Source organism: Bos indicus, chromosome 2 (assembly GCF_029378745.1).
Source record: "Bos indicus isolate NIAB-ARS_2022 breed Sahiwal x Tharparkar chromosome 2, NIAB-ARS_B.indTharparkar_mat_pri_1.0, whole genome shotgun sequence".
NCBI lineage: Eukaryota > Metazoa > Chordata > Mammalia > Artiodactyla > Bovidae > Bos > Bos indicus.
The window spans coordinates 6,938,445-6,955,757 of NC_091761.1; the positions used below are offsets into that span (position 1 = coordinate 6,938,445).

Sequence of the window (17,313 nt, forward strand, 5' to 3'; positions counted from 1 at the left end):
GAAAATGATCTGAAAAATATACATGTAAACAATGAATGATCCTAGGTCACTGTGGGAAAAAACTGAGGGAACTGCTACCTTCACTTACTATGGTATTTGAGAATTTTTCCTTACAGACATCTGATCTCTCTTTTAATCGATGACTTGTCTAAGAACTGGCTCAGGTATAGAAGGTTGGTGAGAGATTGCAGCATTTGATTAGTTCCACTGGGGCAGCTGATATCATCTTTCTGTTCATCCATTTTTGATCTCTCTTGAATCTATTTATATTATGTGTATATGTATATGTGCATGTATCAATCATGTGAAGAAACGCCCTGTTTACTGTTTATTTGTCTTGCTCTTTAGAACCATGGACTATATTCGTCATCATGATAGTTCACTGTGGGTCAGGATGCCCTGGATGCCACCATTTCAACTACGCTGTCAGTTACAGTTATTACATGCATCTTTTCTCTGACAATTAAGTGCTACCAGCTGTCTCTGCTACTCTGGAATCCCATCTTCTTTGCTGATACTGGGGAGCCAGGTTCCGTAGCAGCATGTCCTGCCATCAGCCTCAGCCTGCAGAGGCCAGCCACCACTAAGCTTCTCATTAAGGGTGGCATCTCTGTTTCCACTGCATTTCTTATCACCATAGTTAATGAAATCTTCTCTGGCCCCTTCCAGGAAAAGTCAGCTGGTAGGTTCTCACGTCTTATGTAATGGACTCATTTTGCCATGTTCATTTCACTGGGTCATTTTTTTCTTTCCTTCAGCAGCCTATCAGTTCTGGCATCTTAGATTTAATAGAAAGCCATCATTATTATTTTTTTTTCAAGCTTCCAAGATTCATCCCAGCAGCATATTAGAACATGCCAGGGCATTAAATCCTGAGTCACAGAGCATGCCCCCATATCAACAAATTCTTCCTGGGATTTCCCTGGTGGTCCAATGGTTCAGACTCTGTGCTTCCATTGCAGGGGGTGTGGGTTCAATCCCTAGCTGGGAAACTAAGATCCTGCATGCCTCACAGGCTCAGCCAAAAACAAACAAATCCAGCTCTAAGTTCAGATCCCCTCCTGGTTCAGGACTTTCAAGGCATGCTGTCCTGCTTCTTACCAGTTCATATTAGCAAGGCCTTATAGCATCTTTGGTGGAAAAATCCCCTTTCCCCTTAGTAGAGACAGCAATGCCCAAGTCAGGTATGGTAACACAGCCCTCAACATTGATCTAGTGGCTAGGAGAATAAAGAAAGGCACATCAGAGGTGGTCAGTGTTTTCCAGCAAGGCATCTGCCTCAGTTGAGGCTTCTACATGGTCTTTTGACTACCATTTAGAAATCAGTGTTAAAAGAAATGAATTTGTTTCCATCTGTTTCAGAATATTCTCTTGAAGACCTATTTCTCAAAGATTATACATGGTATAAGAAATTAATTTTTGTTTTCCTTTCTTAATGACTTAAAATTGATATTTAAAAACGTGATCTAAACATTATTCAGTGAGATTGAAAACAAGTTCAAAAATGTTTGAAGTGAAAATGCACTTTAACCAGGCTTATATTAATAACATTCAATTATTGATCTGTGAGTTTGGATTCCTAATTTCAAAATATGGAGTATTTTCCTACCATAATTAGTAGTTTCTGCTGAATGTTTTCTTACCAAGTAGAACCTGGGCTTATTCAGAATAGGGAGGCTAATATGTTGAATAACTTATTGTTCACATTTGGCAGTTAACTACAGAGATGTAAAGTTAATAATATGCTTGCCAGGAAAGTTATAAATCAAAATGAAAAAATTCTGACAGTGAGGACACAACTGGAATATTTTGCACTAAGACAAGTAGTTAATCATCATCCAGCTGTGCTTTGGGTTAGTAACTCATCAAATATAAGAAGGAGACAAATGACCAGTGTTTTCCATCATCGTGGTTCTAGTGTACTGGGTTGACAGAATGCTGTTGGTAAAATTAGGAGACAAACTGTGAGGAAAGGGAAAAATGGTCTATTTATTTAAGACCTAAGTTGAATACTTTTTTTTCTACTGGTTTGAAACATTATAACACTCTACACTCTTCTTTAATAATAGCCTGGTGACCTTATAAACTCATTATATAATTACCTAGACTCCATAGACAAAATTCTTGCTTTTAGACATTGGGAATGGTGGCAGTTGATAGATTTGTAAAAGACTTGAGCATAAATTATTTTGTAGTATTAAAAATCATGGACTCTCATTCTACATATCCTAGCCCATGTAAAAGTGAAAACAGACAAATGTCTTAAAAGTATAGTCCAGTATATTCTCAATTCTGTCATGATATTTATATAATACTATGTGATGACTTGAATTTTCATTTTCTCATTCAAATGTTACATTTATTGGTATAAACATGTGCTTAGTTGCTCAGTTGTGTATGACTCTTGTGACCCTATGGACTGTAGCCCGCCTGGCTCCTCTGTCCATGGGGATTCTCCAGGCAAGAATACTGGAGTAGGTTGCAATGCCCTACTCCAGGGGATCTTCCCAACCCAGGGATTGAACCCAAGTCTCCCACATTGCAGGTGTATTCTTTACTGTCTGAACCACCAGGGAAGCCATTTGTACTTTTCTGAGGGTGTTTTTCTTATTCATGAGATTATATCATTATTTAAATTTTATGAATATTTTAATAGATTTCTTAAAATGGACTTAGGACCTTTCAGAAATTGTGTTTTCAACTTCAGAGTCTAGCTCAACCTTTTATTTCATCATGAATTGATCAATGAATTAATCACTTAATCATAAATACAGTACTGGGTATAATATTTCTCAGGTAATAACTTTGAATGTGCAAAGTAGCTCTCTTTATTTTTTTGTAACTCAACCTAAGCTTCATTTTCAACTTCTGCTCTATCTAGGGGCAGAAAATTTAGTCGTTTTGCAGTGCACTTGGTGGACTTACTTTCTCTTTGCTTGACCTCTTTCAAAAAGTGAAAAAGTTTTATTCACCCATTTAGTTCAAGGCTCTCCATACTTCTTGAAGCCCTTAAGTCATCCAAGTATGCATGAAGTCATTTCTATAACCTTCTGCCAGTGAATATTTGGAGCCTGTTAGCTTGCTTCTTCTCAAGGCAGCAGATGGGAAACAAAGAATAAGCTTTCAGTACTTAAATTTACTAGAGATTCTATTTACACCTTCTTGCAATGGGAAGAAGTGAGGGCAGAGTCTCTTCTAAGAGACTCACATACGCATCTCACGCTATTATTATTTTTAAAAGTTTCTTCCTAGATTGGAGAGCTAATTTCTTTCTTCATCATCCTTCAGTTGTTTAAAGCATGCATTTTGTGCTCTATATTATAGACTTTCTGACTTTTTGCTGTCTCTGTGTGGGCTATAAAACTTTTGAAAGTCAAGAGCTAAAAATTGGTTCCATCATGTATTATTATTTTTTTCTGCATTTCTGCTGGAACAACTCTACTTTGAGAGTTATAGAATTCCTTTGCCACCTCCTAATTTGAGGAAGGAGATCAGTTAGAAGTGTTGTTTGTGTGCATGTTGGAGGAAGGAGGCATAGGCAGAGGTTGGGAGGAGCGACACTGGTAAGTAATTACAATGACCTTTCCGCCACACAAGTATTGATTTAGAATTTATTGCATGTCAGACTCTGCTTTGGGTATAATGAAGGAAATGAGAATATATGCTCCCTGTTGACAGGGAGCATGTAATTAGTGGAGTGTGCAAAAAACAAAAAATGTGGAATAATTAAAGTGCAGTGCAAAAATATATAATATATAATTAAATTTTAAATTAGGAAATTCATGCCCTATGGGTAAAACTAATGTGCATAAGAGAGACTGGGTTGTGGTAGTGAATTTATAGTTGGTCCTAAATGTTGGTTGAAATATATGTGAGAGGAGAAAACAGGGCATTTAAGATGAGACAAATGATGTGAGTTAAAGCACAGAAGCAGGAACAAGTACTGTAAACATGGAGGGAGCAATGAAAAGATTTGTCTTTTCAGAAAAGAGGTTGAATGCTCCCAACTGGGTGAAAATAAGTTAGGTTGAAATATTAATAACTTAACATGCAAATATTTCAAGTTGGCAGGAGAATTTATGCTTTCTGTCACAGAGAGTAGAAGATTATACAGAGGCGTGATAATTGGTTTTGTAGAGGAAAGAAATGGTGGATGCTGGGATGAACTGGAGACTCAAGGAGAATATTGATGTAGTCCAAGTGTGAGGTAAGTGCCCATAAAAGGGTAATATGAAGTGGGAATGCAGTGAGAATGAAAAAGGGAAAGAGAAGATAAATGATGGAAAGATCTGGGAAAAACAGAACGGGATAATATACTGACACAGTAACCTAGTTTTAAACTTTGCATTGTGTTTTTCCCCTTTTCTTTTCCTAGTCAAGTAAGTATTTGGTTCTGGGATCACTGTCTAAGGGAAGGGATATGGCTGGTTGGAACCACAAAACTTGTCTTTTGTTTTAGAAATCTAAACCCCATAATGGAGGAAGGCTTTGTGAAATTGGTACAACAAAGGGAATGTGAATACAAAGGAAAGCGTCTTGGCTGGATTTCTGAAGGGAGAATTGCTTCGCGACTAGAAGAAAATAGATTAGGCTAGGAAGAGAAAGCCTGGGAGACTGAGGGCATCCTACAGATCTGACTGTTCAATTCTGCTTTCTGGCAGTGTCCTTGAGAGGACAGGATTTGGTAAGATGCTATCAAGGAAACAGCAACGTGAGGCTTTTAGCAGATGGAGACTGGGAAACTTTGTGGACACATTCCTGTGCTCTAAGAATGGGCAGGAAGGTACCTCAGAAAGACTGTAATCCCACGGCCTGCGGGACTTCTCTGCTGTAACCTTTATATGAGAAGTGACGTTAGGGCTGTGTTAGTTCCCCATCTTCCCCAATTCGTAACCTTACAAAATCCTTTACTCTTCTTTAAACCTCAACAAAATGCTGCAGAATTGGGGGAACCTTCAAAAAGACTCAAGGGGAAGCTTCAGCCTGACATTCAGACTCATAATAACAATTCACTGGAGTAATGGGAAATACATTTGCATTAATTGCATATCTGAATTTGTGGCCTCCATTTATCCCTGCTCTGATCCACTTTATTCCTTGTGAATATAAATCACGACTTTGTTAGAAAAGGATTAATCCACTAAATGTTAAAATCCTTTTTGGAAAATATTTCTTGTATTTTCTTTTTAAAAAATATTTATTCTTTTGACAAATAATTATGATAAGCTCCTAGTGGGAGTCAGTCTCTAGCAATATGGAAACACATAACACACAGGTACTAGCCTCAAAAAACTAAATGAGGAGGAAAATGTAAACAATGATTCTAACATAGGCTGTTTCAGATCCACTGTGTAATAATCCATTGTGGAGTAGATTAGAAAAAATATATTAATAATTAATAAATAGAATTCCTGTATCCTATTATACATACCATATGTATAATTATGAATTAAATCTGGTGGTTGTATGAGAAGGGAGTAGTTTATTCACAAAAATATAATATTACATAAGAATTTATTGGCTAACAACCTGGTTAGAATACTGTTCTTGGCTGAAGGGAGAACAGAAGGATGAGGTATATACTAAGGTAATTGTAAAAATCTTCCTAACTTTGAGGAATTTGGCATTTCATTTTGAGGGCAATGCATGCACATACATAAAACATGAGAGCAAGAGAGACTGGGGAAGATCAAGTTCAGTGTTTAAATAGCATCTGTTGGGAGTTTTCTGTAGGCAGTCAGAAAATGTGGTTGGAAGGCATTGAGAATGAAAAGGGAAAGGGAAGATGAGAGGTAAATGACAAAAGGTAGGCAAATGCCGGAGATACAGTTTTATGACTCATCTACAAATAAAATGCCATCAAGGAAGTATCTGAACTACTGAGGTCTAGTCTCTAAGCTCTGGGAAATGCCCACAACCAAAGCTTTGAAGGGTAGAGGGGAGGATGAAGAGCCACCTGAGAGCAGAGAGGAGTGACCAGTGACCATGTCAAGAATCAGGGTGAGAGGGCCTAATCAAACTTATAAGCTTTTGCACAGCAAAGGAAATCATGACAAGACAAAAAAACAACTTACAAAATAGGAGAATGGGAGAAAATATCTGCAAACAATATGATCAACAAAGCTTAATTTCCAGTATATACAAACAGCTCATACAACTCAACAACAAAAAAACAAACAACCTAAATAGACATTTATCCAAAGAAGACATACAGATGACCAACAGATACGTGAAAAAATGCTCACCACTGCTAATTATTAGAGAAATGAAAATCAGGACTACAATGAGGTAGCAATTCACTTCAGTCAGAATGGCTATGATTAAAAAGTCTACAAATAACCAATGCTGGAGAGGGTGTGGAGAGAAAGGAACCCTCCTATACTATTGGTGGGAATGTAAGTTGGTGCAGCGAGTGTGGAAAGCAGTATGGAGGTTCCTCAGAAACTAGAAATAGAATTACCATACGGTCCAGTAATCTACTCCTGGGCATATATCCAGACAAAACTGTGATTCAGAAAGATATAGCACTGCTGCATTCACAGCAGTGCTCCTCAAGACATGGAAACAATGTTTGCATATTGTCTATTAACAGATGTCTATTAACAGATGAATGGATAAAAAAGATGTAGTACATATATACAATGGAATACTACTCAGCCATAAAAAAGAACAAAGCAATGCTATTTGTAACAGCATTGATATAACTAGAGATTATCATACTAATTGAAGTAAGTTAGAAAAGGAAAGACAAATACAATATGATATCCCTTCTGTGGAATCTAAAATATGACACAAAGGAACCTAAATATGAAACAGAATCAGACTCACAGGCATAGAAAACAGCCTGTGGTTGCCAAGAGGGAGGGGGTTGGGGGGTATGGGGTAAGAAGTTGGGGTCAGCAGAGGTAAGCTCTTATATAGAGAGTAGATAAACAACAATATCCTACCATATGGCACAGGGAATTATATCCAGTGGTGGTGGTGAGTTCAATTGTTAATCCATGTCTGACTCTTGCCACCCCATGTACTGTAGCCCACCAGGCTCCTCTGTCCCCGAGATTTCCCAGGCAGAAATACTGGAGTGGGTTGCCATTTCCTTCTCCAGGGGATCTTCCGGACCCAGGGATCTAGCTGTGTCTTCTGCATTGCAGGTGGTCTCCTGCATTGAAGGTAGATTCTTTATCCCTGAACTACCAGGGAAGCCTGAACTATATTCAATATCCTATGATAAACCATAATGGAAAAGAATATATTATAAAAAAGGATGTATATCTCTTTGCTGTACAGCAGAAATTAAACAAGTTTGTAAATCAACTACACTTCAATTTAAAAAAAGGAAAAAAGAAAGAAAAAAAAAACAGAATCAGGGTGAGGCAGTTCATGCAAGAGGAGAGTCTCCAATCATGAGTCAAATGCACTCCGGAGCGCTTGTAAAGGATAAGAACTGAGTCAGGCCAACCTGTGACACAAGTTGGAAATTTTGCTGAGACTATGAGACAGACCCTTTCATAGTTTTAGAAGCTTGAAGTCTCACAGTTTTCTTTTCCTTCTTTCTTCCCTTTTTTTACCATGTTCCTTTTCCATTAGTTTTGTTTCCTCAAGACCTCGTTTTATCTTGATTTTACTTTATTTTCACCAAACTTAATTTTTTTGAATAAACAGTGCTTGCACATGGCAAAAATTAAAATCCAAAAGCTACAAAAAGTTACACAGTATGTATTGTATTTTTACACATACATATTGGCCCAGTTCTTTCCCTAACAATTATTATGGGGATTTCCCTTCTTATCATATGTGCAGAACTGCCAAGGTCTTTTTGGGCTGCACATTATTTCTTGTGTGGATATAGCATAAAATATTCTACCAGTCCTCTGCTGCTAGATGCTTTGGTTATTTCCAAATTCAATGTCTGACAAACCATGCTGCAATTACTATCTTTGTATATGATTCCTTGTGAACATGTGTGAAAATCTTTGTATAACTTTCTAGAAATGCAGTTGCTGATTTGACAGCTTGATCATTTTTATTAACATTAAGGCCTTAATTTGAAGTAGCATTTATTTTAGGTAATGTGGCAACAGGGGACATGTAGCTGCCTCCAGAATTCAGTGTTTTTCAATTTGTTAGCTGGGTGGAAATCTCTAGAGTGAATGAGACTCCTGCAGCTCAAAAGTCGTTTGAGAGAAACTGAGGTAGTGAGTCGCAAGGTGGAAATCTCATCAATGTGGCAGTGGCAGGAGTTCCAGAACTCTTATTCTGATATTAACCCCAGGATTTTAATTTTGTAAGTTTCCCGAGACATTACAGAAAGTCCTTTGTTTAAAATATTTCAAAGTCAGGAAAAGAAAACCAAGTTGTAGTTCAGAAGGTAGAGAAATTAGAAACATCTGGTAAGTTCGGTTGCAGACACCGCTTGTGCTGACATGGAGATGTAATACCCAGGCGGTTGACTCCTCCAGTCTAATTCGGGTGAATAATATTTTCTCAGCAGTCTCCTGGCCACAGAGTATCAAAAAGCAATGGGAACATGCTGTAAAGTGCCTTGATGCCCAGAACAATTACACTCTGGAAACATTCTCTTGGCTGGCTGAATGTGACCCATGACCACAGCGCAGTTCATTCCATAAACAGAATTAGTCACAGAGTATATGTGGAACAACACTCTTTGCAGGACTTTCTTGTGTTGACTTTCTCTGTGCATGACAAGATGTTGGGCCCTAATACCTTGGAATGATATTACCTTAAAATAGTAGGATGAAAAATACACAACACTTTGCTTTACTTAAGTATACAAGTACCATTTTCTCCATATGGTTATTGACTGTGTTCTTTTCAGAGCTCTCTTATGAGTGAGGCCAGTCTAAGGGGGTCTATGCCTTTGGTTTTAATGTTTTTTTACTGTCTTAATATCATTAAAAACTTGCAGATTATGGGTATCTTAAGAAATATATTGATCTTCCGTTCAGCCTTGTACTTACGTGTCTTTCTGATCCTTCTCTGACACCATGAGAGAAAATTAGTAATTTCACTTTTGTGCGATACATATGTACCTCAAACATTACCCAGTTGATTTATATGTCATTCTGTATTTTAATTTATTTATGTGGCTGTTTCCAATTAGACCTCTACTCCTCAGGTCTATTTTATTTTGTATTCCAGAGTGCCTAGGTTCATAGTAAGTAAAGAATAAATATTTATAACATGCATGAATCAGCCAGCTAATCATAGGCCATGAGGTACCTTGACATGAAACTCAACTTGACTACTACTACTAATTTTTCTCCTATGGGTGCAGTACTGCATTTGGTTTCCTTAAAACATTTTTTTTACTAATCGATATTTCTAGGTTATTTTCTAAAGGCAAGTATAAGTTTCTGAGTATTACTCTGAAAGCATCAGTACATAATTCTGCAGTCAGGGTAGACCGATTTTGTGATGTCATTCTCAAAGTTTCCTCTGTATGATGGAGTCTGTTTGTTCCAACCGCAAGTTAGAGTGTCTTGTTTTCTACTGTACCTGGAGACTGTAACCCAAAGAATGTCCAAAATGGTGTATCAAATTAAGGAAGCTTCAAAAATGTTTCTTACCAGGAATCTCTTCTTTGAATTATTTGTAAACCATCATCATCAAAAAGTGTGTATCAAGCACTGACATCTGAGTACTATACCTGAGTACATCCCTGAGTACTATACCAGTTAAGCTGCAATGCCTACGCAGACCCAATCGATGTAATACACAATGTCCTATTTTCATAGGACTCTTTTCAATTCTGTTATTTTATTTGTCTGTAATTCTATTTGGTTTAAAATTGAATATGACTTTTAGTTATTGTCCATTCCTTTGTCACTTTTAATTTTTACCATACAATCCTGAAAAAAGCACTTTCTTGGATACTTTTTCCCTGCCTTGCCCTTTCATGTTTACATGAACTAGCCAAGTTTCATGTCCAAACCATCCTTTCTTTCTGTGAAAATATAGATGTATTAAGGTATCACCAGATAAGACATAATGGTATTATAGCTTTTACATTGCAAGAGGGCTAGGGGATGTGATCTAAAACATAAGTGAAGGTTTTATTCACAATAGAGAATGTGGGGTTATTTTGTTAGTAACTGAGTCCAGCTATGTTGTGTGGTCTTGAGAAAATTATTTCATGTTTCTGAGTTTCCATGTCCTTAAAATATGGTGAGGGTTAGAAATAATATCTGTTGAGCATCTTGCAAAGCTGAAAGAGACTAGGCACTAAAAATGGCAGCTAATAGCAGAATCTACAGCTGCAAGAAAATGAGAGAAATAATTTTGTCTAAGCTTGGTATGTATGTGACATGCACGCTGCCCTTCCACATTTGTCTTGCTTACTGCAGACCCTGCTAGTTGGTCAGCAGCTTTTTCATTGCGTCTGGATGCAGCTTTGGGATTACTTAAAAGCAGCCATTGCCAGTTAACCAAAGCAGGAAAATGAGTTGAAATCCACTTTCCATCTCTCAGGTAGCCCAGGCCTTTAGTATTAAGGAAGAGAAAACTGAGGCTCAGATAGACTATGGGATTTCCTCATGGTGACACGTTTAGTGAGTGGCCAGAACCCACATTGGAAGTCAGAACTCTTAATTCAGTTCTTCCTTGGTGCAAGGCCTTTTCATTCATCTTCTTTTATAATAACCAGGGATTCGGTATCAGTTGCCATCTTTTTTCTTGAGCAAATAAATTGACCCATGATTTTCATATTTATTAGTTTATGCAAATAGGCCCCACTGACCACTTTACACTGGAGATTATATGTAATTTTTAAAAGCCATGCTGTTTGATTCAAACCTTCTGTGCTATGGGCTTTCAGAAAAGAAAAAGCCTGAGGGTCAGCAGATGTTGAAGGAAGTATAATTAATGTAAACAATTAGATAATTAAGAAGAGATTTCCAAAGCAAGAGTAACTTCAAACATTTTCCACATACTCTCCTTTGATCATTTAACCTTTTTTTTTTTTTTTTCTGGTATGGATATTATGCTGTAAATTTTGTGTTGGAGTCCACTGAAGCCGGCAACAGTTAATCCGTCCTTTTACTGCGGACATGCTCATGCTTGCTGACAGCTACAAAATTAATTTGGATTTACTTAGCTAAAGGAAAAACAGGATGAGAAAAGACAATATGAAGTCTCTTTTTCTCATCACTTATGCCTCCACCCCCACTGTTTTTTGTTTGTTTTAGTTACTTTTCCAAATATTCTCTCATTTTTCCCATGTTCTGTGTTCACTTAAGAAAGCTTCTGATAGCACAGATGACAAACAGGAGTTCCAGAAGTGCTGACTCATCACAGCAGAAGTCCAGTGGTTTGGCAGGAGACTTCCCTTCAAAATGTTGAGACTGGCCATTTTCAAAGTAAGTCCACAGCAGCAGATGTCACTGTTGGTCTATTTTAACTTTGGGGTGCTTGACAAACAGTGTTTGCACATGAGCACATGAGCCCAGTAATCCCAAATTTTAGTTACCATGGTCTCGTGGGACACTTCGTGCTTGTTTTCAGCACCAGTATAAGGGCCAATTTCTTACCCTTGGAACCTAACATAATTACACAGAACTTTTTTTTTTGAGATATAGTGTCGATTAAACTTTTAATGTTATGATTATGATATTTATACCACTTCCACTTTCCTTTTTTAATAGAGATCTTTTCCACAATGTCTAAATTTTCTTTGTTTCTTCCCTCTTTCTGCATGTCATTCCTTAAGCATGGGAGAGCTTTTACTTTTCTGCTCAAACATGCTTGTCTGTTCATGTATAAATCTCCACAGTCTTATAGTCTCTAAGATACTTTCTTCAACATTAATATTCATGCTGTTAACTACAGTGCAATCGACATTCACTTTTCTGAGTAAAGAAGTTGTGTCAGTTATTTACCCACTGTCTCTGTGTCCTTTTTGACTCTGTTCTGTGATGCTAGGGCTATGACTCTGCAAACTTCATTCCTCAGATTTCTTTGCTGGATTCTTGACGGCATTAGGCTGGGACTTTGAAGGTTTTGGAGGTGAGTGGCAGGAAAGGAGGTAAGACTTTCTGTTTTTGAATTTGAACCATTCTTCTTGGCCTCAGTTCCAAAATGGCACTTTTCCTGAGCATCAGCTAGTGGCTACAGCTTGGAAGTGACTCCAGCCTCCAGTTCCTTGTGGCTCTTCCAGAGCTAGTCTCACTGTATTCCCTCTGAGGAATTAGCAGCAGCTAGACCAAGCCCCTTCCTTAAAGCATCAAATCTGGGGACTTGTTCTAGTTCTTAGGTTCTGGTTTTCCCCTCGTTTCCCTTTTCGGTCCCCTAATCTCAGGCATTGTAGCTGCCTCCTGGGTTACCTCAGTGTTACCTTTTTGCTTAGTCTGTCCTGTAACACATGTGAAGACAATTCTTTCCATTAAATCCCTTCTGTTGAAATCCCTTCTGTGTGGTTTTTTGACAAACATTTGATGCTTTTGAACTGTGGTGTTGGAGAAGACTCTTGAGAGTCCCTTGGACTGCAAGGAGATCCAACCAGTCCATCCTAAAGGAGATCAGTCCTGGATGCTCATAGGAAGGACTGATTTTGAAGCTGAAACTCCAGTACTTTGGCCATCTGATGCGAAGAGCTGACTCATTTGAAAAGACCCTGATGCTGGGAAAGATTGAAGGCGCGAGGAGAAGGGGACGACAGATGGTTCGATGGCATCACCGACTCAATGGACATGGGTTTGGGTAAACTCTGGGAGTTGGTGATGGACAGGGAGGCCTGGCGTGCTGCGGTTCATGGGGTCGCAAAGGGTTGGACACGAGTGAGCGACTGAACTGAACTGATATCTATATATACATATTATACATATATATGTAATATATATGTCATATATATCCTTTGCCTCCCGGGTGGCTCAGACAATAAAGAATCTGCCTGCAATGCTGAAGACCTGGCTTCGATCCCTGGATTGGGAAGATCGCCTGGAGAAGGGAATGGCTATCCACTCCAGTATTCTGGCCTGGAGAAGTCCATGAACAGAGGAGCCTGGAAGGCTATAGTCCATGGGGTTGCAGAGTCACATGTATATCACATGCATCATCACATATATATCACACATATCATATATATAACATACATATCACATGTATCACATGTACCATCACAAACATATCACATGTTAAAGGATATATATCACATATATTTTCACTATGTGGTATGAAACATGCCATGTAAAATGTATGACACCTCCACAATCGAAAGCAAAAGTGGGTGTTAACATTGATAGTAATATCTTCTTGAAAAAATATTTAATTGTTGCTAATGGAGTTCTAATTAGGTTTTATCCTAGTTCATACTCCATTTTACAGAAAGCACATCAAGACCAGGAGAGATGAAGAGACTTGCTCCAGGTCATACAAGTGAGTGGTTAGAAACCTGGAGCAGAACCACATCTAATTTTCTTTCTTTTTCCTCAAGCTGACTTAGTTGCTTGTGACTTTACATGTATTCAGTGCAAAGGTTTGTTCCCTTTTGGCCAGAAATGAGCATAAATAAAGTAATTAATCTAGGATTTCTTTAATAATTATATTAACATATTATACTGAGAACTTTCATTTGGAAGGGACGCGTTGGAGAACTTGTTGCCTTCTGATGAAAGTCAATTACTTCTTTATACTGCACATTTATTCATTCATTTATATTCTGTCAATTAGCTTATGATATATGTATTAACTTTTAATATATAACAATGTGAGGTAATGACATGTGTCAATGCATTAGTATCACTTTTGACTGTCTTAGATCTATTCCCGGAGAGAGAAAAAAGAACCATAGACTGTTGAAGACATCCAGATTACCTAATTCAGTGGTTCGCAAACCATTGTATGTACATTAGAACCATTTGGGAACTTGAAAATGCCTATGTCAGCACCCACTCAGATCAGTGGCACTGGAATCTCTGGGCATTGACACCAATGCTCACTGCAGACTAATCATATTGTAATCTCTGCGGGTGAATTATCCAGGATTGAGGGCCATTTGAGCAGATGTTGGCAAATATTTTCTGTAAAGGACTGGATTGTAAATATTTTTGGCTTTGGTAGTATCTATAATATATTTTGGAGAAGGAAATGGCAACCCACTCCAGTGTTCTTGCCTGGAGAATCCCAGGGACAGAGGAGCCTGGTGGGCTTCCGTCTATGGGGTCGCACAGAGTTGGACATGACTAACGTGACTTAGCAGCAGCAGCATAATATATTTGGCCATATGAACTCTGTCACAGCTACTTGACTGTGCCATTTTAGCACGCAAGTAGCCACAGATAAACAAATGAACATGCCTGTGTTCAAATAAAACTTTATTTATGGACACAAATTTGAAGTCATACCTTCCTGACCCCTGATCTCAAATAATTTCCCATTTTTTAAAAAAAGAATTCAGCTTTATTGAGGTGTAAGTGACGTTTAAAATGGTAAGATATTTAAAGTGTACATTGTGGTGATGTGGCACACATTTACGTTGTGAAAGGATTCCCCCATCTGTGTAATTAACGAGCACAACTGTCACCTCACCAATTTACCTTTTTATGAGGACATTTAGGTTCTACGCTGTCAGCAAATTTTAACTATACAATACCGTGTAATCAACCCTAGTCACCGTGTTGCATGTTATGTCCTCAGAGCTTATGCATTTTTTAGCTGAAAGTTCATACTGTTTGACCAATCTCTCTCTATATCCTCCACCCCCTAGCTTCTGGTGACTGTTTTTGAATTCTCTGTTTCTATGAGTTTGACTTTTTATGTTTCAAGATTCCACATATAAGTGTACCATGCAGTATTTGTCTTTCCAGTGCCCTTAAGTTACCTACAGTTACATAGTTGCAAATGGCAGGATTCCCTTTTTCATGGCAGAATAATATTCCACTCCATGTGTGTGTATCTGTCTGTCTGTTTCATATCTTCTTTCTTCGCTCCTCCATTGATGCATACTCAAGTTGTTCCATCTTGGCTGTTGTGGATATTGCTGCAGTGGACATGGGAGTGCAGATATATCTTTGATATCTGTTCATTTCTTTTGGAAATCTCTACTTTTTGACTTACTCTTCCAATTTTTAAATGTTAGAAACTAACTGCAAAAAGTCTAAAATACTGTGTAAGTCAAACTGAACATGTGTTTGGTCTGGACCCCGTTTACCATATCTCTGCAGAGTCTGACCCACAGAAGAATCAAGGGAGAGATGTGTGTGGAACCTGGGAAAGGAACCACATTTTCAAAGAGACTGTGTGTGAGGGAAATGCCATCTGTAAACGAGGGATGGAGAGTTGATCTTGAGAGTAGAGTGGTGATGAGTCGCTTAAGGAGTCAAGGGAGATCAGGCCTTCCTCTATTAACATACCTACTATATGAAGGAATAGCTTTTATTTGGATAATGCTAAAGTGTTTTATAATATTATGGCTTTTCTCATGTCCATATCTTTATAGTTATTGTCAGGAAACAAACCTACAAGAACCATATACAGATGATGAAAATTATTAAAGACCAGGTGGCTTATTGTTTGGGACATGGGAGGGAGGGAAAGACAAGAATGTGGGAGCTGGTTGGGAGTAGGAAATAGGCCTTGGAGGTGAAGATACTGATCTGTAAATGGAGTGAAGTAGACTTAGATGAGTATGGGGAGAAAATACCTCATGAGTGATATCCAATACTTAGAACAGAAAGGGAGAACTGGGGCTAGACAAAAGTGGAGAACAGCCAGGAATCAAGTCCTGGTGGGCTGGGAGGTGACTTGGCAGTTTTGGTCAAAGTAGAAGCCAAGGTGAGATACTGAACTGGGTGGCCAAGATCAGAGCCAGAACTATTGAATACAGAGCCAGGGATCTGGAGGCAGTTTGGAAGGATCTGCAAGGGGGACTATGCCAGGAATATATACCCCCTAGTATGGGCGTTTTCAAATGGGAAAACTGTTGAGTTCATAATACATATTATGTAACATAGTAATTCTTAATTGGATATCCTTTAAGTTAATGTTGAATTAGGAGTTAAACAAATTTAAAATCTGGAATTTTGTTTTAAAAAATGAAAACATCCAAACATACCATCTTTCCAACAAATGTTTTTTAAACAGATCTTTCAGCCAAGTTGCCTAAGAACAACAGTTGACTAGAACTGCACGTCTTCAAACTGTCTACTGCAGAATGGAAACAGGAACCTCTGGGAATATCTATGAGTCATAAAATGTTGTAAGGAAGTTTCCAAAGACCTTTTTTTCCTTTTTTTTTGCTAAAATGGAGAGTTCTAATCTCAAATTGGCAGGCTTTCCTGGCGGCAATGTACATTGTTTACTTTGATTGCTTCTCAGCTGTGCTGCATGACCTTAGTTCATCAAGTTTTTGATATATTGTAGCAGAAGAGTTGCATAATATGACAAGATTGTAACTCCTTCTTTTTTTCTACTCTCTTAAAACAGATAAAAATCAGGATCCATATCTATGCTTCCTCTGTGAGGATGTTTAATTCAATTGTCTTTGAAGAAAGTAGTTCACATTACTCCCACAATTTTGAAAGCTTATAGTACTGGTAATTGGAGACATATGCTTTCATTTCATTATGAAAAGGATGTAAAAAGCACTTCATAATGTTGCCAGAAAGGAGTATTTCTGTGCGCGTGTGTGCATGTGTGTACTGAGGTTATTTGCTGCTAAGTCACTTCCGTCGTGTCCGACTCTGTGCGACCCCATAGATGGCAGCCCACCAGGCTCCTCCGTCCCTGGGATTCTCCAGGCAAGAACACTGGAGTGGGTTGCCATTTCCTTCTCCAATGCATGAAAGTGAAGAATGAAAATGAAGTCGCTCAGTGGTGTCCAACTCTTAGCGACCCCATGGACTGCAGCCTACCAGGTTCCTCCGCCCATGGGATTTTCCAGGCAAGAGTACTAGAGTGGGTCGCCATTGCCTTATTTAATCTAGTTTAAATATTGCAGTTTGAATTTGGCAAAATGCAAGTACAAATACATATCATATAAACATAGTTATCAAAGTTAAGAATGAACCAAAAAATAGGCCACGGAAAAAGAGTACCTAATCCTTAGTCCATAAATTCAAAATTCTTCTGAATCTAAATTATTTGATATTTTATGGAGTCTGAGTAATTTGTAAAATTTATATATTGCTTAGATATGTTTTCTGTTTTTAGTTCTTAAAATAGAGTTATACTTCATTTAATGTGAACATTTTAAGTTTACAGTTAAAAAGGTTTTCAACTCTGTGTAGTCACCACCCAAATCAATATAAAACATTTCCATCACTCACGAAGCTTCCTTGTGCCCTTTTCTAGGCTTTTTTC

General features: G+C 38.1%; 1 long non-coding RNA gene across 2 annotated transcripts in view; it reads left to right on the top strand.

Moving 5' to 3' along the window:
- The window catches only part of LOC139186868 (uncharacterized), an 86,379-nt gene extending 69,706 nt beyond the window's left edge, over nt 1–16,673 (top strand). For both annotated transcript variants that reach the window (XR_011570484.1, XR_011570486.1), the window contains 2 exons: nt 11,256–11,375; nt 11,968–16,673. This is a non-coding gene — a long non-coding RNA (uncharacterized lncRNA). The remainder of the gene's footprint in view (nt 1–11,255; nt 11,376–11,967) is intronic.
- The last annotated feature ends 640 nt before the right edge of the window (nt 16,674–17,313 follow it).